General features: G+C 42.6%; 1 protein-coding gene and 1 long non-coding RNA gene across 6 annotated transcripts in view; one reads left to right on the top strand and one right to left on the bottom strand.

Annotated features, from left to right (window-relative positions):
• WNT7B (Wnt family member 7B) overlaps positions 1-27,699 on the bottom strand; it is a 97,628-nt gene that overhangs the window by 60,465 nt on the left and 9,464 nt on the right. The gene's annotated exons all lie outside the window — the stretch shown is intronic.
• Positions 428-26,704, top strand: LOC133214961 (uncharacterized). Its single transcript, XR_009726284.1, has 4 exons — positions 428-532; positions 20,026-20,174; positions 21,044-21,169; positions 26,608-26,704. It is a non-coding gene; the product is annotated as an uncharacterized LOC133214961 (long non-coding RNA).

Below are 27,699 nucleotides of genomic sequence, written 5' to 3'. Positions count from 1 at the left end.
CTGGAAATTATGCCAAGGTTGGTCCAACTCATGTCATACAGAACTACTAGTTTCATCATGATCTGAATCAATGGTTTAAAAATAAAAAGCTGGTTATATTTGTCTACAGCAATTTGTCTCCCTGGTCACTCATTCTTGGCAATGTCCTTGTGTTATCATGGGTTTCAAATTCTGCACAAAATACAGCAAATTGCACAAATATCACCCACACTTAATTCTGTGAACTCACAAAAGTAAGCTAATATTTTCAAACTGTTGTTACTTCAAGCTAGAAGGCGTGGACTTAAATATTCCTTACTCCAAAGCATGGTAAAATACTAAGTACCTTTATTCTTGTCTTATTGACAGACTATCTTCCTGGTGGCTGAGATCCTTGTGTTTGAGTGCAAGTTGTTGACTTGCAAGCTTACAGCTGTCCTGACCTGTGCTAAATCATAAGGAAGGTTGTGTAGAAAGCAGCCAAAGAGTAACCTGATGCTGGTATAGATGACTAAAAAGAAAACATGAAGAAGTAGGTCCCTGTGAAGATCTTGTGAGTTACTGCAGCCAGGAATCAAAGATCTGTAATTTCTGTACAGCAACTTTATCAAACAATTGTAGCTGCATCTACTCCACACTTATCTTTTTCAACATGCTATTTTCCATTACTTTTTCTTAACTAGCATCAGCTGTTGGTGGGATCTAACACCTTCTGAGCCTTCCTCTGAGCATGGTGAAACACTGCACAGGCAAACCAAATCATTTTCAAACCTGTCCTATGTCAAACAAATAAAAACTTTCTTAAAAAATCAGGGACTGAAAAATCCTAGAATAGCAATGAATGAGAAATGTGAATACTGAGGCACAAAACTATGAAAAAAAAAAAAAAAAGAAAAGATTGTTTTGAATTTGAATGTAGCAATTAAACCAAAACATCTTCTGCTTCACAAAGCTTTTCATGAACTTGAATGGAAAGGCTGGTGGAGAATATCTGAAATGGCTCCATACCATTTTAACTTTTTCACATGCAATATCTAGCATGATAGTACCTAGCAAACTCTTACTCAGCTCATCAGTGCTTATCGAAACTTGCAGAATTACCTGTTTCCTTTTGGGATTCCAGCTATTATAGCACAATGTAAAAGGAGGGGACCAAAACTCCACACAGGAGTTTGTAGAAAATTTTTAGCTATAGTTTCCAGTAAACATACATCTTTAGATAGGATCAAAACCAAGCAGCTGCTGCACACTAGATTAAGTTTAGCTGGTTTTAGTTGTTTACCTCAGTATCATCCATGTTTTAGAGGCTTACAGCTTCTAAATGACATGAGAAGCCTCCCTGGCATATACTTAGTGCAATATTAACACTTTCACATTCATATTGTCTTTCTGTATGAAAGACCTTAGCACTATAATGTCAAACTAGGGAAATAATAAGCCAGGTCATCCCATATGTTTAAAATTTGAAATGGAAATTTGAGAGATTGTCCTCTGGAGTCACAGACTCATAGAAAATCGGAAAAAAAAAACCCAGACTATGATCTCGTACTGCTCTGTTCCCATTTAGGGTATCAGCTCACTTCCATGTTCACAACCTGAGTTGGGTTGCATGAGGGATGCATCAAACAAGTGCAGGATATCAAGTCTCCTGGTCCTCAAGAGCAACATACGCTTGCTCTCCTTGCTTAGGTATTGTTCTAGGACGTCCACAGAAAAGAGGTGGAGAGCCACTTGTCCAGTGGCTCAGATACTCAATCAAAAGAATAAAATCTGGTCCTAGTCTTGGCTGATTTGCTCTGTTCCTTCAGGCAAGCCACTTCATTGTCCTGTGTTTCTTTCCTGCTTCCTTGCATTCATCTATTTTACCTTCCTAGACGGTATGTGGGCCAGGACAGTGACTTGCCTGTTCTTGTAATCTCTTCCATGGTACAGACTCAGTGCTAGGCATTAATTTAGTTAAAAAGAAAAAAATAGAAGCACATACAAACTGACTCCCACATAGGTACCACCAGTAGCAAACAAGCTGAGAGCAAAGAAGGGAGGCACTAAAAAATTAAAGACTACCATAATTTCTAGAGCTTCCCTCTGCCATCCAAATTATCCTTTTCAAACTCTTTTAAATGATCCTGATTGGTTTTTCAGTAGGTGCTGTTACTCATTTGCATGGAAGAAAGATGTTGGGCTGGGATTTTGTTTTGGTTTTGACACAGGTTTTTTTCCTAGTTGAGCTGATGTTCCTGCCAAAGTAGTAATTACAAAACAAGCCATCCACTCCACTTTTGCCAAACATATGTCAGTGTTTTACAACTCCAGATAAGGTATACGAGTATAGGTATAGCAAATATTAAATGTCCCCTTCAGGTGTCTCAGAAGTACCATCTTAAATATCATTTTCAAATTAGGCTACATTAAACAGACTAACATTAACTAACATGTTATCTACATGCCTAAGATGTCAATGTTTGTGCATCAATTATCTCCTGCTAAAGACAAGGATATACGGGGTATGTTATGTCTCAAATTTTTATCATAGATGCAGCCCAAGTATAAATTCAGTAGAAGTTCTGAGAATTTATAAATGCTTACTACGTTGGCTCTTCACTTGGCAATAACACACCTTTGCTTCACTGTCATTTCCTTCCTTGCTTGCTGCACATTCCCTTTGAGGTGGAGGAGCTGAGCTCCTACCAATAAACTGAAGCCACACCACTGTGCCTTAGCTAGTCATATATGGGACACCCATATCTGCACTGCCTCTCACTCCTTGGAAGAACCAAGTGGTTGAATGCTGCCATCTAGAATTTTGTAGCATCACCCAACTCTTCTTTTGATCCTTAAAGAAATCACAAATTTCTCATCTGAGAAACCCAGAACTAAAGCACATGCCAGAAAGGATCCAGACTTTACATTAACACTTCCCAAGGTGAACAGCCCATCACCCCCCTTAGTGGTTTGCCCAGGTGACTTCTGCTGCAGTATTTGTTGTCACAAATCTGAGTGATTCTGTTTTGAGCTTCCAGTCATTGACTCAGAAACTAACGTTTGTCACAGAAGAGTAAATGACAGCCAAAAAGAAAACTGAAACCTCTGCAGTATTAAATTAGTTTTGCCCTTTGACACTGACATAGTTGTCTGTTCTTTCTTCACTAAAAATTCTCAGTGCTTTTCCTCAGGATGGTGAGATAGTAAATTTAACCCATTGTTTCTTGTGGCTTATATTCTTCCCAGCTGCCTACTCTCTTTGGGTGTTCAAAGGCTGGAGGGTACTACAGTGAGTAGGACATTCACTATGAGTGATGAAGTAGGGATGACTTTGGGCAATGCCTCTAAAATCACAAACTCTGTAAGTTCAGCCACAATCTAAGGGCCTCTCAGAGGGACACCTTTCCTGTCCTACCACTTGGCCTTGGAGCTAATGACAGAAACAGCAGCGTAATTGCTGCAAGTTACAGAAGTGGCCTGGTGGGACCCATGGAGGAGCTGCTGCCAAGTCACAACATCCATTTTCCCCTCAAGCCCCCAGCAGCCACTGGATGATTATGTCTTCCAACTAACACTGCCCTAGGCAAAATTTGGGCTGATCACCTTGAAGCTGGGATACCTCTGTTCCATGAGCTTTGGTCAAGCTCAGGTCACAGCACTCTTTTGTTCAGATATATTCCACGATATCCCGCTTTTACTACCACCCTTCTTTATTTACCCTGGCCTAATGCAGCCAACTGCTTTGCAGGCTGCACATTTACAAGTTGTCTTTTTTTCTTAAAAATAAAACATAAGACAAAACCAAAGCCAAACCACAAATCATCAGGACTGATTTTTTCTTCTTTCAAATAATAGTTAACTCCACCTGTGTTACAGGTACCTGCACACACAGGCACACGTACCTATGCTCACACACACCCAGCCATTCACCTTGCTTTCTTTCTCTTGCAAAATGTAATCAGCTGTAGAAATCACAGTATGTTCTAACATCTTTATCTAAAAATACACCTTGTTTTAATAAGACCTAGAATTCAAGAGTTAGGGTGGATATAACCAAGAGCTTATAAGCAGGTTGCAGCATTCAGCAAACTGCCATGTGAAATTATCGCTTAGCAGTTTTCCATAAGCTTTGCGGCAGTTTTAATTTGCCCTGTGAATGCTTCTGTTTCTTTGGCAAGCACAAAGTAGTTCTTTTCTTTTTTTTTTTTTTTTTTTTCCCTGCAAAGGCATCCAAATATGTCTCTTCGTTTACTGAGTTGTCGACACAAAGGAGTCCAGTGTAATAAGCCAAGTCAATGTATCTCTTCATTGTGAGTAAGGCTAGCAGGATTAACCTTCCAAAATGAAAGGTGTGCAATAAGCTAAATGCCACTTAGTCATTAGTCATTAGAGTAATAAGAGAGATGAATTTGGGCAATGCCTCTAAAATCCCAAACTGTTAAATTTTAGGATTTAACAGGCTTCAATTAACTTGCTAATATAAACGTGAGTGATACAATATATTATGTCATGGAAGAAGCCTCAGAAAATCAAATATGGAAAGAACTGTTCCATAAAATAAGATAGATAAATAAATAAAGACAACTTGCATCAGGGTTTCATATCCCAGTACATTGTATCAGTCTCTCTCTCTCACTGTAAGCATGCATAATATTAACTGATAGAAAGTGACTCTATACTAACATGTTAAGGTCATAAGGTCAAGCACACATAAGTTAGTAAATGCCAGAATGAAAACTGAAAACAAAACTTTAATTTATCTGTCTTTTGTGTGTGCATAGTGATACAGCCTGCAGTTCAATGGCAACACAACCTTTTTTCCCATAGGTCTGTCCACTTTGTGCACAGGGTGGATGCATTCCCTTGATGAGCAATTACTCTGTCTTGCTTTCTTCTTGTTTGCTATGCTCACCTCAGGCTTTATTAGTGTTCCAAACTGTATTTTACTGATGAATTCTGGGCTTGTCTTTGGCTTTTACATATTGCTTATCAACACAATGTGTGAGAGAATGACAGAAAAATCATTTCATAGTATCCCTTTAAGGAGAGAAGACATGATTCTTCCCACCTTAGAAATCTAGCAGAATTTAGCTATAAAGTATTCACTGATTCAATGAGTTCAGTTGGACAGTTCTTAGGACACCAGCCTTCAAAATAATTTTTTTTGTCTGAAACACAGCAAGTCACATCCTGGGACCTGAATCAAACAATCAGATACAAGGAGCTGCTACTATTAACTTTAAGGGTTGCAGGGGAGAGAAGAAAATTTTAATTACTCATCTAGTAATCCACAGGCAGTTGGGCCAGGGAAAGAACAGAAGACAGTCCCAACAGCAACACTCAAACTCTTGACCTAAGGCTCCTTCCACTCCCCCCAGACTATCACAGTCCTGGAGGAAAGCCAACCAACCCGAAGTCCCTTGAAGTAAATGCCCCAGAGCATGCACTCCTGAGGCAAGGATCCTGTAGCAAAATGTGACCACGAATTAAAGATCACACACCAATGCACACTTAGGCAGAAGTCACATTCAGGATACATTGGCAGTTCCCAGAAAAAAAAAAGAAATAACTTCTAAACTGAAATTTTAACCCAGACTTGGAGCTATCAAATGCCAAATTCAGACACAACTCTGATGTGACCTGCAAAATCCTGTTCAAGAGCACTCTAGAGATTAAGAGAGAAACAGTCACATAGGTCAGGGCAGTATCCCTTTCTGTAGCATCTCTAAAGGTCTTCTGAACTGTCTTGTCTGAAATTAGTGAGGCAACCACAGAAAAGTCTCAACACCAAATTAAATGCATAATGATCCCTCCTATAATTTCAGATAAAAAATCTCCCTTCCCTGCTTTGTCTTGCATGTATTGTCCTAACTTATATCAGCTGTGGCCATTTGTCACCCTTACATTCATTCTCAATAGTGCTCTACTTAACCTCAGGAATCGCATGAGAAGGTTTAGAGTCCAGCATTGGCAATTATACTTGAAATTCACTGTAAGCTATCCTTTGGAAAATGGAGGGTGAGGTGGAGGATAACACTTCTACATACAGTGTTCAAGGCTAGGCTGGACAAAGTCTTGGGCGACATTGTCTAATGTGAGACAACCCTGCACATGGCAGGTGATTGGAACTAGATTATCTCAAGGTCCTTTCCAACCCTAACCATTCTGTGATTTTCTATGATTGTATGTTGGGAATGCCCCAAGTTTAGGCTTTATTTTGTAACATTCTAAAAGGGCCAGAGCAAAATATCTGTGTTGTCCTAGGCGTCATACTGCTGCCTTACTTTCAAAGATGCATTTCTTTTCTTTTTTTTTTTTTTTCACAATGTCTGTTTTGCTATTAAAATCAAAAAGCTATGTAAGAAAATTGTTAGAATGATTAGCATTTCCCTCACCTTGCAGTGCATTCTCTGAAGAAAGAAATTAATCATTGACAGGCTATTGCACCCCACAGGTTAAAGATCATGTTGTGAATTTAAAAGATCAAATGGTGGTCTCCACATTGACAGTGCTCCCCAAAAGAAACTTTCAGAGTTAAAAATACTTCTGCATAGATTGTAAGCCTTGCGTTCGTTGCCATCTGAAAATCAAAGCAAGCAAGACACATAAAACTGAAATGAAGTAGCACTTAAAAAACCCAAAACATATCTTGCAGTGCTTTATGGCCAAAACTCATGGAGTTACCGAAAGAAAAGCCACTAAAATAAGACAGGGTTTTCTTGTATTGTTCATGCATTCTAGCACCCTTTTAATAAGGGATTACTGGGTAAAACAACACACCATTTTTCTGGAGAAGCTAATCATCTGATCTCATTGTCCATGCCACATAATTTCTGCTAATCCTTATTCCATTATGTCATGTTCCCTAATACCCCTTTCCTTGTGTTCGCAGTCCTGTTATCTCTTTTTCCTCTGCTCACGTCTTCTCTGGTCCTTCTAACCACAGGAAAAAGTTTTCATTTACTACTTTCTGAGATTTTGCAGTTGCTAAAGCCTCTCTGGTATTTATGATAAATATTAGTGTCTATAGGATTCAATTGACTCACAAAGCTGCCCTCTGCTCTTTCATGGTATTCACTTTCCACCCACACTCTTTACCTTCCCAGATTTGAGCTCGCTTCTCTTTCTCTGTCCCTCCCTGTGACTCACCCTCACTGCCTGGAAGTCCCAAGCTCACTTCACCAGCTCTAGAGATTGTGCTGCCTCTCCTCAAACTGCTGCTGAGCCCCTTTCCTGAATTAAAACAGGTTTGCTCTGCCTCCTCCCTACATGTACATTGACCATGGCATTGATAACCCATAATAAAGGTTAAGAAGTTCGTTTTGTTTCTTGAACAGCAGTGGGTTGGTACTAGCCTTCACTATCCCACCTTCTACAAAATGTTGCTATCACCCTACTTGGTCCAACAGCCTTAAGAATGCTACTGCTGCAGAACCTCATGACCATTTTAATTTATGAGGGGCTTTTACAGCTCAAATTCATCAATCTGAAAGTCCATAGAGTACAAAGACTGCCAGTGCTTCATTTTCCTTTACACTACTTGGGATCCATGCATACCATGTTATCACGGGGACAAAGCAGAGTTTGGTCCTCTGCCTCTTTAGCATCCCATTTGCAGTCTTCTAAATCTCTTGCATCTCAGTATCTTGGGCTGCATCAAAAGGAGCATAACCAGCAGGTCAAGGGAGGTGATTCTCTCCCACTGTTCCACTCTCATGAGTCCCCACCTGCAGTCCTGTGTCCATCTCTTGTGCCCCAAACAAAAGAGGTTGTGTATCTGTTTGAGCCAGTCCAGAGGAGGGCTACAAAGATGATCAGGGGGCTGGAGCACCTCTCCTATGGAGACAGGATGAGAGTTGGGCTTGTTCATCCTGGAGAAGAGAAGGCTCCAGGGAGACCTTATAAGTGTTCCAGTACCTAAAGGGCCTACAAGAAATTTGGAGAGGGACTTTTTACAAGGGCATGTAGTGACAAGACAAGGGGGAATGGCTCTAAAATGACAGAGGAGAGATTTAGATTAGACATTAGGAAGAAATTCTTCACTATAAGGGTAGTGAGGCACTGGCCTAAGTTGCATAGAGAAGCTGTGGCTGCCCCATCCTTGGCAGTGTTCAAGTCCAGCTTGGACGGGGCTTGGAGCAACCTGGCCTATTGGAAAGTGTCCCTGCCCATGGCAGGGGGTTGGAACTGGGTGAGTTTTAAGGTCCTTTCCAACCCAAACCATTCTGTGATTCTATGATTCAGGCAGCCAGACTAGGTCTAATTCATTTTAATAAGAATTAAACAAATGTTTAATCTTGTTTAAACAAGATGTTTGGTAGCCTGCTTCTTTGGGCCCATTTTCTGTGCCATTCGCAGTGCTGCCAGAGGTGCCTGCGTTAGGCAACCACACATCCCAGGTTCCCTCTACCATCAAGAAAAGAGCCAGCCACCTCCCAGGATGATTCAGAAAGGAGGTGGATTGAATTACCCCATGGACCTGCCTGTTTCTCCATTAACTATAGGAGGCACCCAGGGAGACCCGACTCCTGACTTGAAAGTCTCTCCTCATTGCCTAAATTTGGTTGTATGAATCTACTTCTGCATGTTGCTGCAGATAAACATTCAAGTAGATTGCAACATGCTGCTGCCTTTCACAGCTCCTTTTGTTCTTCTCTTTGTTTACCTCTTATCATGGAGCAACTGCAGTTTCCGGGTATTGAATTTTTCAAAGGAAAAATCCTACACACAAATATGTATTCCAGTTGACTTTGAAAACAACCCTGGATGTTATCACTGAGGCCAATTTTCTGCCATTCCACAGTAAGTAGTCTCTGATGAGGCACTCTGGTATGCCTTGGCTTTAATAGGAGCTACAAAATACAAGCAGAAGATGCAATATCTGCCATCCTTCTGGGCCCCATGTTAATGCTCGATGTACATTATCAGCCACATCTCAGCTTGATCCAAAGCCTATTGAAAACAGCAGGAGTCTTTTCACTAGATTAATTGGACTGGAAAGTCAGTTTTCCCATCAAAAAGAGTACTTTGCATGTTCACAGGTGCACACAGACAGGTAGGTTTCAGATGTGTCATGAGAAAGGGGTCTGAAATATGACTTGGTTGAGGTGTCAGTTCTCCAAAGACGAGGGGATGTTTGGGTCCACTGTTACAGTTTCTAGCATCTATAGTTTTTAATGCTCCTTGTGGTGCATTAATCTTTGTTAGGTTGGGGATGACTTGTAACACATGAGTGGTTTAACAAGATAAGAGCCTTTTCTAACACTAAGCTCTTCTGTACCTGCTTCATAGAGCATTCTGCATTTGAATAACAGGGCTGTCAAGTAATCTCAGAATTGCACTCCCATTTATGTCTTAGCTTTTGACTTTTATGCAATTAGCAGAAGTGGTAGCATTTATTTCCTTTCAAAGAAGACTATTCCCTCTTTCTCCCTCCCACTGCAACCTCCACACCCTCCCCTTCAATCAGCTGTTCCTCAATCTGGGAGGGAACTGAAGTAGTTTAATTTATCCCATTAAAGCAAATGACTGTATCAGATGAAGGTGGCCTGAGCCAAAATCCTTTTACGTCTACAAGAGTCTCTGGGGACTCCAAAGAAGTGACTGTCCTCAGTGGTAATATGCATACAGGAAACCAGAGTCAGTATCAGAGCTCATTATTGTTGCCTTAGCATTGCTGTCCTGCACAGGACCTTGCCTGTGCACGTGTTTTTCTCTTTCCTTCCCTGCTAGACCAGGAGATAGCGGTAGATGAGGAAATCCACTGGTGCTGATGACTGACCCTGCTAGAAGCTACTTTGTATGGGCAGCTGTAGAGCAGAGGTCCAGCTTAAAAATAAATAAATAGCAAATGTTAGAATGGCAATGGGAAAGGACAATGCTGGGGGAGGAGTGACCATCCCTGGAGCAGAGCTGGAGAAACCAAAAATAAAGGGCCATGACACATCTCAACGTATAGGATAGTGAGGCAGCTGGAGGTGCAGCTCTGTGAGAAGAGGTACTGGGAGGGGACCCAGTGCTGGGAGATGCGTACATCCTCAGCTGGATGTATGGACAGTAGCACACGTGTGAGTGAATGAATGAATGCTTTCCAGGCTTTCCGGGAGGAAGATATATTTTTAGTAAGATTTTAAGAGTGCTAGGGATGACAGCAGAGACACATAACTAAAAGGAAATCTGTCCAGCATCCAGACTTTCCAAAAAATTGAAAGCCAGGTTTCCAGCACAGGAGCAGTCTGATTTCCTAAAGAGCTCATATCTCCTTTAGGTATCTACGTGATGTTACACATTCAGCATGTTCAATACGCAGATTTGTTGATTTTGATGATTGCAGGCTGGTTTCCCAAATCGGCTTGAGCTCCTGCATTAAAGGCAGCTCTTAAAAAGTGACTCAAACTGTCCAAGCAAAGGTCTCTCTGAGAGCAAAGAGACAAACTAAACAACCTTGGTCAGGAAAAATATGTAACTGAAAACAGTCTGGTGAAGCAACTGCCCACCCGAGGGAGCATGCTGTGACCGAAGCACACACGTCACCAGTGCCTACTGATGACACTCAGCCTTTCGGTGTTCGTCCCATTGAGCACACCAGGAATGGGCTTTAGACATGGTTTTAAGAGCATGTGGAAAGTTTTAAATGCATACATGTTCCAACTGTGTTCGAACCAGAGCCAGTGGGATACTCCCAGCCTTAAGTGCTTTGGTGAGATGAGGCCACAAAACGTCAGCCTCTTGCTGAACTGAGCTAGGCGGGAATCCAATACAACAGATTGCTTTGTTCAGCACATACATTGATATCACTTACATTGTGGTGATATCAGCTGGTAAGCTGCGGAAATGCCTCCTACATTACTTATCCTGTACCTCTCTTCCTCTCAGTCCATTAACCCGGGCTTGCTAGAGCTACTTCTGAAGCTCCAAACCTAAGCAGCAGTTATAAAACCACTAGTACATAAATAAACATATTTCCCCACAGTTGGTATTTCCTACGTCAGAGGTGCAGCAGTCAGCTTTGGATGACTGACAGGCTTCATGTGCAATATCTTATAAGTCATTACCACTGGAAAGGATTGTGCTGTACTACTGAGGACCTAGGAATTGTTTTCTGTCCATTTCTAGGCCTTACACAATCATACTTATTGACTCTGGGGCAATCCACACTTTTCTGTAGGTAGCTCCGTTAGGTTGCCTAAAAAAGTAATTGTAATGACATAATATCCTTCGCCCTCTGGACTGTAGGTTAGGACACTTTTCACACTTATAAAAGTACAACTGCATTTTGTTCTGGTTATAAATTACTATGCTAGATAGCCAAATATCCCATCCAGCACTGGAACCAAAATGAGAGGACATGATGCTGAACTTCAGTTTCCAGATCTACACCAACTGACACATTATTAGGGCAGCACCAGCTGAATTCTGCACAGCTGGACACTTTCACAACTCCACAATGTGTATACTGTATTACAGACAAGTCCCTGAATTCTTAATATTAAAAACACATGGATTTAGAGGGAAATGGGCATGACCAGTAGCAAAAATAATATGCTTCATAACTCTCTCAGGTATTTCTACAGTAGATCTTTTTTCCATACAGGGCATCACACAAGAACACAAAAGGTAGGCACTGCCGGCATCACTCTGAGCACTGTCTGGCTGCAATCACATCCCAGCATTGGGGAGCACTCACAACATATGTTTGTGCCATGTGTCGGTGTCCAGGAAAACATCCTTGAACATACAATGATAGAGGCAACAGTGCTTTGCTGGCAGAAGTTTACACACACACAGCAATACTTTGCACATATATTAGCAGGCTCTAACACAGAGTAATTTGGGCCAATGACATTAAGGTGTCTTTGTTAGCTATTTGGAAGCTGCAGCACCATTCTGATCCTGAGTAATTTATTCACTAGTTCATTAGCCCTTCAACATACAACATACTGTAACCTTGCTGTTCCACTCAGTTTGCAAGGAGCCTGAAAACAGTTCTGAGAGAACTGTGAGCTGCACAGATCATGCTATAAAACTGCTTTTCCAAAAATCTGGTAAAAATGGCAGTTAGTGTGCTTAACCATTTCTCCCCTAGTAGTGTAACCAGAACTTTTAAGGCAATGTGCTCGTAAATAGCTTTTTGCTCAAGTAGCAGCTAAAAGGGTTGCAGCATGGATGGACCACTCAGTGGATAAAGAACTGGCTGGATGGCCACACACAAAGAGTTGTGATCAATGGCTCAATGTCCGGCTGGAGACCAGTAACGAGTGGTGTCCCTCAGGGATCGGGGTTGGGACCAGTCTTGTTTAACATCTTCATCGCTGACATGGACAGTGGGATTGAGTGCGCCCTCAGCAAGTTTGCTGATGACACCAAGCTGTGTGGTTCGGGTTGATACGCTGGAGGGAAGGAATGCCATCCAGAGGGACCTTGACACACTTGTGAGGTGGGCTGATGCCAACCTCATGAAGTTTAACCATGCCAAGTGCAAGGTCCTACAACCTGGTTCGGAGCAATCCCAGACACAGCCACAGGCTGGGCAGAGAAGAGATTCAGAGCAGCCCTGTGGAGAAGGACTTGGGGGTGTTGGTCAATGAGAAAATGAATATGAGCCCGCAGTGTGCGCTTGCAGCCCAGAAAGCCAACTGTATCCTGGGCTGCATCAAAAGGAGTGTGACCAGCAGGTCGAAGGAGGTGATCCTGCCCCTTTATTCTGCTCTCGTGAGACCTCACTTGGAGTATTGTGTGCAATTCTGGCGTCCTCAACGTAAAAAGGACATGGAACTGTTGGAACAAGTCCAGAGGAGGGCCACGAGGATGATCAGGCGACTGGAGCACCTCCCATATGAAGACAGGCTGAGAAAGTTGGGGCTGTTCAGCCTGGAGAAGAGAAGGCTGCATGGAGACCTCATAGCAGCCTTCCAGTATCTGAAGGGGGCCTATAGGGATGCTGGGGATGGACACTTTATTAGGGACTGTAGTGATAGGACAAGGGGTAATGGGTTAAAACTTAAACAGGGGAAGTTTAGACTGGATATAAGGAGGAAATTCTTTCCTGTTAGGGTGGTGAGGCACTGGAATAGGTTGACCAGGGAAGTTGTGAATGCTCCATCCCTGGCAGTGTTCAAGGCCAGGTTGGACGAGGCCTTGGGTGATATGGTTTAGAGTGAGGTGTCCCTGCCCATGGGGGTTGGAACTTGATGATCTTAAGGTCCTTTCCAACCCTAACTATTCTATGATTCTATGGATGAAGCCACTGTTGGCTGTGGGATTTAAGGAAGGAATTCAAGCTCTGCACCTTTCCTAGAAGAAGGAAGGTCTAGAAGATATCCCAAGGCTTCAAGGCACCAAAACCCTTCCTGTGGAAGCTTCCCAAGCTCCAGAAGTGCCAACTCCCAGATCCTTATATCCAAATCTCTACTTCTCCTCTGACAACCTCTTGCATCAAGGAGGCATGGAGAAAGGTAATGCCCAACCAGATGACTTATGTGAACTCGGAGGTATTAATTTAACTGCAGTGTTACTGTGACGTATTTTCCTGGGGCAGGTGATGCAGGTATAAGCCAGTTGAGCACAGCTCCATTTTCTTTCTCTCTTATGATTTCCAAAGTCACAGCTCTAATGAAATTTCAATAAAGAACAGTGTTTGAGTTAGTCCTTGGAGACAGTCCAGCTGAGTATTATTCCGATACTCGTTTGTCCCCTGTGCTCTGCAGGATGGATAGCAGGAAAGCCCACCATTTCTCCATCTGGTCTGAAATGTGCCAGCATACTGCCAGACAAATTTTGAGAATTCCCTGCTCCTCAGTAGTTAAATTTTGTCCCTTGCAATTTTCGGATTTCTGACAGAACTGCTGGTGACAGTTGTAATAATATTCTGTAAAATGTTGTGGTGGTGATTCTTTGAATGCCTTTGTGGTTTGCTGTCCCGAGCTATAATAACCTATGTTTGCCCAGATACGTGTTCTCGACTTGGAAGCACTGGAGCTAGCATTTATTCTTCTGCCTGGGTGACTATACGTGTATGCCAGGGTGTGTTGCTAAACATGTGAGCAAATCTCTCTCCAGGTATTTGCCACATACTTCCTGGTCTTTGGAAAGCATGTTTTGGGGTTCACATCTCAAGTAAAAGTGGCTGACTTGAGGTTTATTCCAAAGGGCAGAATCCTCCGACAGAGACCATGAGTGGCTCCTGAGACTCATTTCAGTTTAATGTGTTTTTATAGCAGTTATCTCCTTCCTTAATCATTTTATTTTCGAAACAATATTGGAGGGAATAGAGGTGTGGGAGAAAAAGAAAAATACAGTTCTGTGATTGTAAGACTGAAACCGGCACAGCTACACTGATATTAGAGTTGACAAAATAGTTTACTTCAAATTACAGTCTTTCTCTGTTCACCTCAAGGAATCTAATTTGAGCTCCTCAGAAGGGTAAGATACAATAGCCAGACTAAGTTAACATTTGTCTGGTCTTAATTGCACACACATACGTCCTTAGTGAAAATTGCTGGGTGAAACTTTGAGAATTAGGCTTGTGAGACATAGACTGTAATTGTGTATGTGTATGTGAGGCACCAACTTCAGGTAAAACTGTGAGCAACTTTGGAAAAAGAGCTCTGAACAAAGCTAAAATGAAGATCCCCAAACCACTCATAGTCAGTCATGGAGGACCTTCTCCAGAGTCTTTCTGAATCTTGTAAACCCTTTATACACATTTATGTCCATGCAGAAAACAACAGAAAAGATGTGAAATATGCATGGTACTGGACCTGGTTTTATATAAACAAAGATATATCCCCAAAATAGTTTACAGAGTAATAAACTAGACTATGGTAGTGCATGGATGCTATAAAAAACAATGACTCTATTCTGTGCCAAGCAATAGCTCCTATATATATTTTAAAAATTGGATCCCAGTCAGCTGATATAAAGAGTTAGCTCTAGAGTTTGGAAGAAAAGAGCTGAATTTAATTTGAGAAGAAAATCCTTCATGGTTTGGCTGCACACAAACAATGCCATAGCCCCTGAAAGCTTGGGTTTTGAAATGAATTCATGCTCTACAGGAAGGAAAAGCTGAGCATCCCCTCAGTAATGACTGTCTCAGTTCAGCCTTACACCAGTGTTACACAGCATCTGCTGTGACTGAAGAATTGTAATATTATGTATTGCAGTTAGGCCTTCCATTTGGGGACTCTCAGGGCAAAGAGTACGTTTGCCCCAATATTCACAGATTATATCCTGTAGACAGAGACTTTAATTCATGTTATTTTTAACCATTGATATTACAGCATTTCCAAATCTCTAAACTTAAAATTACATCCATATAAGGCTTTTGGTTCCATGGATGGTAGTTAAATAGTGAAATTGTCTTTAGGAGTTAAAGACCCTCATCAGATACCCCAAAATCCTGCAGCTGTAGAGCTAAGCACAATTTATGTGGAGCAGCCATGCAGAAAATCTTCTTCCAGAGCCAAATTCTCTTATTGATGTAAACTGCTCTTTGTCTCTTACCTCTTTTACATTCCCTCTCCTGCATCTCCAGGGGATCGTCCTCTGCTAGCTGAAACTAGCCATCTATGCGTTGTGCTCTGCCCTTTGATGTCTCTCTTCCTGACCAGCAATGGTCAGTCACATCCTTTCTGGAGACAAATAAGCTTCAGCAGCACAGCAGGGGACTCTGGGCTGAGCTCTACTGAGTTGCTCTGTTTGTGCTTTCTTTTCATGCTTGTCTCCTGATTCCTGGCTATGCTACTGTCCAGACTGTGGTCCTCATGCTGAGTTTGCTAAGCTGCAAAAAAGCTGCTCTCAGGTGACTAAATTTCTGTCCAAGTGATGGAGCAATGACTCGGACCAACAAGACACCTCCTACTAAACCATGTCACCCAAGGCTCTGTCCAACCTGGACTTGAACACTGCCAGGGATGGAGCATTCACAACTTCCTTGGGCAACCCATTCCAGTGCCTCACCACCCTAACAGGAAAGAATTTCCTCATTATATCCAATCTAAACTTCCCCTGTTTAAGTTTTAACCCATTACCCCTTGTCCTATCACTACAGTCCCTAATGAAGAGTCCCTCCCCAGCATCCTTATATCCCCCCTTCAGATACATTGAATAAAACAAATTTTTTAAAATTATTTTAAACAAAATAAAAGGAAATCCAAAATATGTGTTTCCCAGTCTAACACCAATAAACCACTGGAGGTACCTACCAGCAAGTTGCTGCTGGCCCTTTTCTTGTGTGATAGAAAGCAGATTCTACCACAGCCTCACAAATACCATCAACTCAATATCATTTTTAACTCTATCTGTTGCTTCTGAATATCCATACCTGTAATGGATCTGCTCAGAATTTTCTATCATCTTAACAGTCACTCCTTTGATATCACAGCATGCTTCACTTCCACGTGTAATAAAGAACAAGGTAGGTGACTCACTATTCTGAGGAACTATTGCAAGCAAAGCAGTGCCTTTGTGCTGGCGTAAATGCAAATTACCCCTAGGAAAGAAAAATCCAATCACCTCTTAGCATTTGCATCAGCTGGAGGGAGAGCTGATGGCAATATTGCACAGCTTTGTATTATCCAAGAAAAACCAGAAAGACATTCCCTCAGCCTGCTGACAATGTGCTTCTCATCCCAGGCATTCTTTAAGACTGTGTCTCTTCTGATAAAGAGACGCTGCCACAAGAAGTAGTATTATTCATTGCCAGCTAAACTAAGAATTTCAGCTGGCCCTAGCTCCACTCTCAGGTGTGCTAATAATGTGGGGGCAAGGCTGAGATCAGGAAAATTCCACTCCAGCTGTTTGCCCCGCTGGGCTGTGTGATTTGAGACAAATGATTAAGTTTCTGCCTCCCACAGTTCTGCAGCATCTGTGAAATAAGTTATCCCGCAACAACAACATGGGCTTGCTCGTGGGCATACACAAAAGTTTATGGTTGGTTCAGCAGGGACCACTGACAATATAATGTTGCTGGGAGAACTACCAGCAAAGCTGGTTGATGTTACAGATCTGACACGGATGTCTAGGTATCTCTGAAAAAAACAAGAGCAAAGGAAGCAATGTGATCTTCAATTTAATGGCAGTTTCCCTGCTGGGGGACTGTGTGGTAAGTTTGAAGGTGTAAGACCCGTTTTAGATCCAAAGACAATACCAGATGAGGTGCCAGAGTGTGTAACCACTGCCTCTGGGAGCTCATTTTGGATCACACCACATGGATCTGCCACTTGTCATCTTCCAAACTCTTTTCTAGCATCTGAACCCTCTACAATCAAATAATGAAAATTATGCACCTTAAAGGGTCAATATGTACAACAGAACAGCAGATCAAAGTAGAATCCAGGACAATAAATAATGTTTTCCCTCTTTAAAAAAATATTCCGGGAAACTTTACGGCTCAGGGGATTGATGCTGGGATATGGAGCCTTTCATCGCTGATCCAAACATGACCCAAGTCAGTAGTGACCAAAAAAATGGTTACTGTTTGGCAGATGCTTTGTGGCCTAGAGTATTTGAAATAAGTTGATGATCTTAATCCAGTTCCCAGTGGACGACTATCCACATCACAGAAACCACCACCACAATTGGCACCCTTATTGGCAGCCTTAGCAGGTTGGCCAAGGATTAAATAAGTACAGAGACTGAGCCACCCGCTTATGCCTAGCTAGAGGTTGCCCCTCTAGGTCATGGATGAGACACAAGGATGGGGTGGAGTGGGGAAGCTCACACACCCTCTGCTTGTGCTGCACTGGTTTTGTGGGTAAGGAGAGGAATTCATTTTCCTGGGCTGTGATTCAGGCACCCTTCATAAGCAGTATATACATGCCCATGCATTTAAACATGAATTTAAAAAGAAGTCAGAACTGAGAGAATTTCAGGATTTGCTCTCAAAAACTAATGGTCCAGATTAACTTCTGGGGAATACATTAAAATCAGAGTAGTTATACTACTACCAGGGCTGCATTTAACAGAATGTGTACAGTTACAACCTGTAATGTGGCTCTACTTTTGAGAAACATTCCTTTTGCTGTGCTATGTTGTCAGTCATCGCTTTAATTATCTCACAAGATGTCTTAGAGTGAAATATGACTCGTGCCAGCTATTGTCAGAAAGCTAAAGCTGATTTCTAATTAGGTATACAATGGCAACTATCATGTAAGCAAAGACCTGATACACCTCAAAAAACATACCGCTGCAATAGGAAGAAAAGCAGGACTTTTGTTAGCACCGAAAGTGTTTTTCATTTTCAGAGAGGTAAAATACACCAGTCCCTCTTTCCAATAAACAGCACTATCCCACCAAAATACTGCAAGCTAAATCCTGCAGTTATTCAGGTAATGTTTGGATGGAGCCAAAATTTAAATTTAAACTTTGAATGAGGCAGCATCTAGGCTATCTGAGTGATGGGCCAATTCCTGGGACATTGCATGTGCTTCCCTGTGTGAAGACACAGAAAGATCTTCCTCTGCTTGCAGCCCGAGCAGGCAATGCTGGAAGAGGCACAATGGCACAAAGGTGGGAATGGCTTCCCCAGAGTCACACCAAGACCTTGCCAGTATTTGAAGCCACTTCTGTATGTTTCATTTCATACCTCTTACAGTATTGCTGCAGACATGACAAGCAATGGCAGCTCTGCCCAAGTGGAGACATGGGGAACAAATTCTGCAAGCAGCTGGAGGCCTCCCCTTCCTATTCACCTCTCGGATAACCAGAGCACTTCATTGTCTGTTGGACCTTATTACATCAAGTCTTTAGAAAAGAAGATAGGAACATGGGTGTCTGCCTGGTATTTTTCACTACGAGTCTGATTTAACACCTAGCTCCCATACCTGTAGTAAGACTGAAATGCAAGCCAGCCCCTGAAAGCAAGGCATTTTCTACCTACAAGAAGGACCTGTCCTTTTATCTTTGCTGCACTAAGGTCCTCATATGTTATGGTTTTTAAAGAACTGCTTGCAAAATGGAAATCCCAGTGAAAGTAACAAACTCTTAAAATGTTACTTGTTGGCAACACATAGGAAATAAAATCATAGAATCACAGAATGGTTAGGGCTGGAAAGGACCTTAAAATTATCTAGTTCCAGCTAACTGCCCTGCCATGGGCAGGGACACCTTCCACTAGACCGCTAGAACAGTTTCCATTTGGATTTATATGCACCTAATTAGTGCTCAGATGAGTGTGTCTTCACGAAGGGAAGGTCTGAGTTCAGAAATAAGCAGACAGCAAAGTGGTGAGAAGTAGGATCCTTTCCCTGCTAGTTGAAGGAACACCACTCAGTGCCATGCATTGTGTGACCCTGGACATCCACGCTCCTGCCATGCCAACACGTGTTAGACGTGAAGAGCACCCTAATAGAAGTACTTGACCTAAACTGAACAAATTTCCTAATTGCAGTAAGACAACACTTGAAGGTGTGGTTACCACAGAAAATCACACCCATGGACAGATTAGGAGCACCTGGCTGCACCTCATGCCTCCTAATGTCCCAGGGGCATGATTATCTCATCAGGTGCCACCTGCCAAGTCCTGTTGCTGAGGAACTGGCTTTGGCACACTGCTTGGCTGGGGTGGGGAGAAGAGCACACAGGGGCAGGCACACATTTTTATCTTGAGCACATTCTTTAAAAATGAGCATTTACACTAAGACGATGCCTTGCTTCTGCTCAGAAGCATATCTGTGTTTGGAGGGTACAAAGGATGTTTCTAAATCCTGTCCAGAACCACCTCCCTGCCCTTAGCACAGCTTGCACTGTGAGTTACTGGTGAATGGGCATCCCTGAACCAGCCACAGCCTTTGCAACTCCTCAGTGCAGCCCACAAGAGACCCAAACAGATAGATGAGCCTGGAAAACCACTTGGCTGGCAATTTCAAAATGTTTTGCCCTTTTGCTCCCCAAAACAGGACAAAGCCAAAGTGAGCCACACAGGCTTTATGACTTCCAAAGTGTTCTGACCATGAAAACAGCACACCAACTTCAAAGTAGATTGCATGTGTCCAGGAGTGGTTACGCTATGGATATTGCCTCTGCATGCAAGTCCTCCTCACCTCTCCTATTCTCTTTCATCTCCAGTTCAAGGTGTGAAGCCTAACCTCCACACAGAAATTAGTGGATCACTGCCCAGCGAGAAAAGACAGACCAAACAGACCTCTGCCAGGGATGTTGGGCTCATCTGAAACAACAAAGATCATAAAACACAAGACAAAGCTCTGAGCCCAGAGGTAAGTTACTCTCGGTCGAAAGGATCTGTCTAGGGAACAAACTTTTGGAGATTAGACTAATCCAGGCTCTGATGACCTTTAGGTCGTAGAGCAAGAACTTCCTCTTTGATACATCTTTTACAACATAACCAGAGTGACACTAACAACAATAATCTGACCCCGTCCCTCCCCTCAGAAGCACCTACCCTGGGCAGAGTTTCCCCAGGCACAGAGAAAGGAGGAGAACAAAAGACTCCAGGAAGTCTGCTAGGGATGTGCAAGTCTAATTATTATGGGCAGTGCTCAGCTACTGTGATGAGAGGTGCCAATAATAGAAAAACAACCAAAAACTGTAAAGGTAGTCCATGGAAGTGGAGAAAATGGAATTTGCTAGGAACCAGAAGAAACCATACTTGTTTGCACTGCCACCCTTAGCCATTTTGATAGCATCAAAGTCCACTGGATTTGGACTCTGTCAGAGTTAGCAGATGTAGGGAACAGATTTAAGCCCCATCCTTTGCTCCTTGCTCACTGTGCTGTACAGCAGTGCTGCTATCCATCTAGCAGAATTCTCCTCTCCTTTAAGGCTCAGCACAACAGGTCTGATTCAGAAATGTTCCCCTTCCTCTTCATTCCCCTTGAATTTCTCACCCTGAGTCACCAGACTACAATATAACTTTAATGTGGAAAGTTTTGTGGGTACGTTTTGTGTTCTTTTAACTTTAGAGAAGAAAAGGTACAACCGGGGGGAGTGGGGGAAGTGTCTCATGGTTGAGAGGACTCTTTTAACCAAGGAGTCACATGGCTCCCTGGCAAGCAGCCAAAGGAGTCATGAGAGATGCTGCCATTCCCCTCAGCACTCCCTTAACTATGTCCTGCCTGCTACCCAGCCTGCCACAGGCCACCTCGCACCCCAAGGCCAGCAGCAGTCCTTGGCCCTGCTGTGCCCATGCTGTCTGTCTGCCTTGCTCCTGTGGAAGGAGGAGGCATTATCAGAAGTAATGCTCATGACTCTGGTAAGCAGTGCTTTCTTCCTGCCCTCTCCCCAAGGCCATGCTGGGAATGATGGTGAAGTAGATGGTAGGGTTGCCCTGTTTCAGATGAGACACAATCATGCTGTTGCAGGTACTTGTGGTTTGAAAAGAGTCACTGAAAGTAATGACATGACATTTACACCACGTGTTGCGTTTTCAAAGTGCTGTGGCAGCTTTCACTCTCCTGCCCCTCCCCTACCTCCAAGCCATGCCAGCATTGTTATTGCCTATTAAAGCTGTGGGAAAGGGAGGCAGGCACAAGCCAGGATACTGCTATTCAGCATCTCAAGTATCGGTCCAGTCTCGGACCTTGCCTGTCTTCACCATAGAGTGAAACCTGTCATGAAAAAGCATAATCTTTAGAGGGACATTTTCATATGCTTTCTTGACTTGCTGCCAGGGATGACAGGACCAGCGCTAGTCCTGCATGTCCATACAGCTCTACTGGGTGCTACACTGCAGCTGCTGCATTCCACCCCAGAGGTGAGTGAAATGATCCTTGCCCAATTCACTTGAATGCTGGGAGGATTAATTCACTTATGATCCTTGAATGAAAGAAACTATTATTAAATAGTAATCACATTTCATAATTATGTCTAACTTCAGCCAGATTAGGAGGGTAGATATGATATCCAGGCCCAATACCGCAGCACTTACTTACAAAATTTTAAATTAGATACACCTCAAATTGTTTTCCAGGCCCTACTTGCAGGGAGAGAGTGGTTTGTATCTTTATAGCTTATGCTTACTTCCAGCTTTGAAAGCTGGTCTGCCCCAATATGCCTTGCATATAACAAGCAAATGCCACGGTGCTTTTGAAGTGCTTTTTCCCTCAAAAAATAAATAACATTTGGTTTTATGTCAGCTCTTACTAGCACCAGAGGCCGTAATGATTCTTTCTATAGCACATAGAACTGATTTTGGGTTTTGTCTAACATGGCCTCCTATTAATATTGCTTTCGCTATATATTCTTGGGAACTATGGCCACATTCCCTTTAACTTGCATAATAGGGCAGACTGTGTCAAGTCTGTACTCAACTGGATACTGGAAGAGCAAGGCTTGTCCTGGCTTTCTGTTTGGTTCTCCTCTCACTTGTACCAGAGTCAGTCTTGTTGACTGCAGCAGAGTCTCTCCTGCTTTATTAACCTATTCAGCTGTGGATATAACTCCAAGGAAGAGAAGCCTTAGGCACTCAGAGCTAAAAAGACAAGATACAGGAGCTTCCCCAAATGTTGCACAGATCTATAGCTTTAAAATGACTTTGCTGTGCAGTGCAGGTACGAGCTGGTGGAAGATGCAACTCATCAGCATTACCTTTGCACCACAAATCAGCCAGTAAAGTCCCTGGAGTTCAATCAGTTTTGAAAGTGGTGCCACTCATTAGCAACAGGGTGGCTCCACTTCAGGCAAAAATTTGGGGACATGCAGTACTATGATAAGTGGACTTGATGCTACTTCACAGGGGAAAATTCTACTGCCTCATGTTAAACATCCAAGGCTAGCTTTTGCCTTAATTTGCACGCTTTCTGTACCACTGAATGTCCTTTTTTTCTTATTACTTAGGAACTCAGGGTGAAATTTGACCTTGGACAAACAGCTGGAACAAAGACTATGTCACCATGATGATTAAGCAGGATTTTTGCATAAACGTGAATTTTATCCTTTGTGGGTTCCTGCCATGAGGGAAATCTGATCCACAAGCATAGGCCAAAAAGAAAATAAATGTTTAAAACTATAACTCTGACATGGGTACAAACTGTATGCACTATTAAAATTATTTCCAACAAAAGAGACAATAATTCCCTAATTTAGCCTGTCTTCGTATTTTCTACAGAAGGCATGATTCACTGTAAAATAAATAATAGGTGATAATCATCTTGCTGTCAGTTCCTCGTGGAAGAAAGATTTTTTTTATGACAAGAACAACTACTTGGCCTTAACTATCTTAACTTTAGAAAAGCTGCCTATACTCCATTAGAGCTAACTTTCAGCTCCATTGCACTGTCAAGAAAACTGCCTTTTCAAAAGAAAGCCCGAAAGTGTGAAAAAGAAAACTCAGTGACAGGTTTGTCCTAACAATATTAAGAGAGAAGTCATAGAAATACATTGCATATAGATAGAAAAACTTACTGAGAAAATACTTCAAATCTCCATATCTAGAACTTCACATTTGCTGTACACCAAAGTATGCACAATGTTCCTTATGCATTAAGAAACATATAGGTGTTGTCTTGGCAAGAAGTAGCCAGTAAGTCCTATGCAGCTCTCCACAACGGAGGGAAAATGAATCCTTTTATCTTTGGGGGAGGATTGAAGGGAGAGTAAGAGAGAAGGAAAGGGTGCAAATAACCCTTAAAGGACTGAAAGACATTCTCCAGGAACCTGCCTTCTTTGGCTTTTCTTCCAGAGCACTCCTGTGCCCAAGCCCCTTGTCTTTCTTAGACTTCCAAGTAATTCTGGGCTTGTAAACCTGAAGCTTTCAGTGGCAAGTTTGTTCAGTTCATTGCCAGGTTATTCACACGTGTGTTGCATAATCCTAGAACCCATGGAGATTTTGCTTTTGTGCATTGCTATTTTGGTCATGGTTCTCATGACTAGAGGCCTGGCTGGCCCTCATGTAACTCTCCCATGTAGAGTGCTGCTGTAATACTATATAAATACTATACCAACCTGAAGCAGGTTGTGGTAATGCCATACAGGAGGGCAGTGAAGCATCAAGGAGGAAAGAGCAAAAATAATGAGAGGAATCGAGCAGACAGGTGAATGTAGAGTTGCAAAAAGCCACCTGTCCAGTAGTTAACAGGTAGAGGTGTTTTGCCAGCATGCATAAAAGGCACCAGTGGAAGTCCACTGAGGGTAAACACCATACAAAGATTATGGGCTGAAGAAATTGAGCTTGCAACATTAACCAGTTCTGTAACGCATGGTGTCAGCAAGTCTGCAGAACTCCTTTGATCTATAGCTGGTCCCAGCTTTCTGTTGCTTGTGGTAGCTTGGGAGGACTAGTGTGTTAAACTGCATTGTTTAGGGGGTTAGGAATATCTCTGGCAGCATTTCAGCCCAAATTGCGTAGTCTCATACACTGAGAAAACACTTGGCACCATTCTACCTTTAGCATGCTATGTTGCCAGGTACATATGCTGCATTTTTTTCCATGACATAGAATGTGTTTGTCAGTCGAACTGTATAATTGCAGCTTACTTTGTTTAGCTCTTTAACACCTCCTTTGAAAGATTGTCTTCTGAGGGATTAGCCTTGTTCTTTGTTTAATAGGTAAGCATATCTGCATTTAATCTTACCTACCCATCTGAATATTTCATGTTGCTTTATAGTCACTTGTTATATTATGTTAGTAATGCAACATATGTAATAATATCATGTGGTCATCCTACAAAATATGGATGCAGCCACCTTTCCTTATAATTACTGAAGTTGTTACTTTTTCTCAATTTTAAGGCATAGTTGACATTCAGTTCCCAGAGCCTACTTGCCCCAAAGGATTGAGAGAGTTGTCTATACTCACATGCATTTAGATTGAAGGATATTCAGAACTTGAGTGCTTGACATAGAGCATGGCAGGGATACTGGTGGCCAGTCAGAGATTTACCAGAACTCTTTGATCTTAGACAGGGAATTTTAATCTGGGTCTCTCAGATAAATTTTGGACTTTATCTTCTAGAGCTGTCAAAAAGTCATATCACAATCCTTCTCCCATCTTTGTGTGGCTGCTTCAATATACGGAAATAGGCTGTATCAGGCAGGTAAGCCAAGTTCACGGTGATTATGGTAGCCCAGCATGAAAATATTCTTTATCTTTCTTGTTTCTGCTGATGAAAAGCATTTGGCTTTAGATGATCCTGAAAAGCCTTTGGAGGTTCACCTGTTCTGTCTTTAAGCCAGCACATCTCTGGGAGACAGTAGAGTTGAAGTCCTATTCCAAAACCTCTTATAGATGATTAGCGTTACAGTACCATGTAAAAGGAGTATCTAAGGATCTTAACAGTGCTCTTCCTAGGCATGGGACATTGTACAAATAGAGGTCAAGAGGGTAAGCTTGCCCTAAAGACTACACAGTCTCACTTATAAGAGGAATGAGGTGCAAAAGCAGGGAAACAATGGATTTATGTCGTAGTCCAGTGACTGAGCCAGAGATAATCCTGTTCCCATAACAGACAGTTTTATCACAGCAGATGATCTAACTGGGATGGGAAAAGTGGGCCAGCCTCTGTAGCCCTGACTGTATCAGCTAATGTGGAAGCATTGATGTTAACGGTGAAGCTGTGCCCACAATCCCCTTGAAGGATCTTCACCACAGAGCAGTCTGGCTGCTCTCTGCTTGTGCAGCTCCCTCCTGCACTGCACAGATTAAGAGACAAACTTCAGGGACCGTCTCCAGCAGTCCTAATCTTGAAGGATTAGGAATAAGTACTTTTCTAAAACATATGAAAAACAAGCATTCCTTCTAAGCCATTTCCCATAAGTGTGAAGAAGACCTGTTGTAAAAGATGTGGAATTGTAAGGACGTGGGAGCATCAACAGGACGGATGGGATTTTTCTCCCTCTACTTTTCCTAACCAGCCAGTAATATCTTCTCACAAATACAAATTATTTGCTACATTATGATGTTAGAATATGTAGCTGCTTTAAAGATTTATGCTGCTATTCCTACGTACACACACTCTCTTATGAGTTATTCCTAATTGCATGATAGCAAATAACTGAATTAACTCTGTCTATGTACCCGCAGATAATCCCTGAAATAAGCTTCTTAAGAACCAACTCTCACGTTGCTGTTGAATATATCTAACCCTAAAGAAGATGAACAGTGAAAGGAGTACACAAATGGAAAGTTAGACTAGCACCATCTTCTTTAGAAGAAACTAAGTATGTCTATGTGTACAGACACATGCATACTCAAAAGATACACTGAAAGAAATGGTGCCAGACAGTGTTAGATATAATCTGGGGGTTTAGACATTTATACTAATTACATTGATACTATTGAATGTCAGTTTTATACTTTAAATATGTAATTGGATTACCAAAATATGTCCAGAACATTAAAATGCATCAGTCATCCCACTACCAGCTATTCTAGCTGCAATCAGTTCTCTGTTTCAGAAAGTCAGACATCAATTGTTCCTGGTTGCAAAAGCTTTTGCATTTTTACAGATGTTAGTAGGTAAGCTGAAGAAGACCCCTTCATCACATAGCAAACTTACAATATAGAAATAAACTTTATAAAGGGGTTGGTTCTTGAAACTAATTTTGAATACAGTCTACAATAAGTTGACTTTCTTCCCCACAAAACACTGAGGCCCCAGTGCCTTTTTCATTCTGAAAATGAAATTTCATTTCATCGTTGTCTTTTTCGCTCTAAAAATCCCTTTTCAGCACGAGAGGACTTAAGCTTTCCAGCTTTCCTAGTGGAATAGCCGAGCTGCATCGTGCTCGCCCCACCGAGCACACATCGGGAGAGACAGAACACAAACGGACACCCCTCTCTCCGTTCTCTCCTGCTCTGCTTAACTGCCCCTGGTAGTTGCGTCTTTATCCCTAAAGGACCAACAACTCCGAAGCCGAGGATTTGTTCCCACAGCCAGAAGACGATAGAGATCTCGGGCAAAATTAACATAACCATTGACAGTCCACGAGAGCTCACTAAATAACAGCTTGGGAAGCATCCTCCCCTCCAGAGAGAGCGCGGGTAGCAGAAACAGACACCAGAAGATAATGCTCGAACAGGCTTTAATCTTCAAAAGCTAGCATTAGTAAGCCAGAGAAGTATATTTACCCACAAGATAAACACCACAAGTTCGCTAGGCTACTATCCATTAAGCACTGAAATAACTCCTCTTTTAACTTTCAACCGGGAGCGAGGCGAAGCGGCGCGGCGCGCCCGGCTCTCCCTTCAGCTGCTCCCCGTTTGCAGGGGAGAAAAGCGGGGTCACGGCTGAGATGCAACAAGCAGGGCAGGGGGTGGCATGGAGGGGGAGCGGGGAGCAGGGAAAGGGAGGCCGGGCAGTCTCTCCCCGGGGAGGCAGACAGCTCCCTCCCTCTGGGGTGATGGATGGAGGGAGGGATGGATGGAGAGAGGGAGGTGCGCGTTGCTTTGGGGCTCCTCTTTGTTGTGTTTCACCTCCTGATCCCTTTCCCTTCTGCTCTGCTGGACTGCAATAGCCGCCTCAGCTCCGGCTCCGTGGGTCCAGCTCCAAGTGACCCGCCGCTGAGGGGATGATGAACCAGGGATAGCACCGGGAAAGGCGAGGGAGCGTTATTTATCCGCAACGACTTCTCATTGTAGCGGAGCAGCGCTCAAAAGATCCCCAAGCAGCTCGCTCTAAATAAAGCAGGCATTGCTTCCCTTGTATTTCCCCTCAGCAGTCGCCTTAGTATTATTATTATACTTCTATAGCTTTTGCTTTCGGACCTTATAATTATGTCACACAGCAAGGGAAACCGCTAGCATCCCAGCATCTGGTGTGCGGTTTAAAACTTTTGTTTTAAGAT

The sequence above is a fragment of the Neopsephotus bourkii genome, unplaced genomic scaffold, assembly GCF_033783945.1.
Source record: "Neopsephotus bourkii isolate Nb327-2 ecotype Australia unplaced genomic scaffold, CSIRO-AGI_Nbou_v1 NB_107, whole genome shotgun sequence".
Taxonomy (NCBI): Eukaryota; Metazoa; Chordata; class Aves; order Psittaciformes; family Psittacidae; genus Neopsephotus; species Neopsephotus bourkii.
The sequence above is the reverse complement of the archived record's forward strand: the minus strand, read 5'-3'. Positions and strand labels throughout refer to the sequence as shown.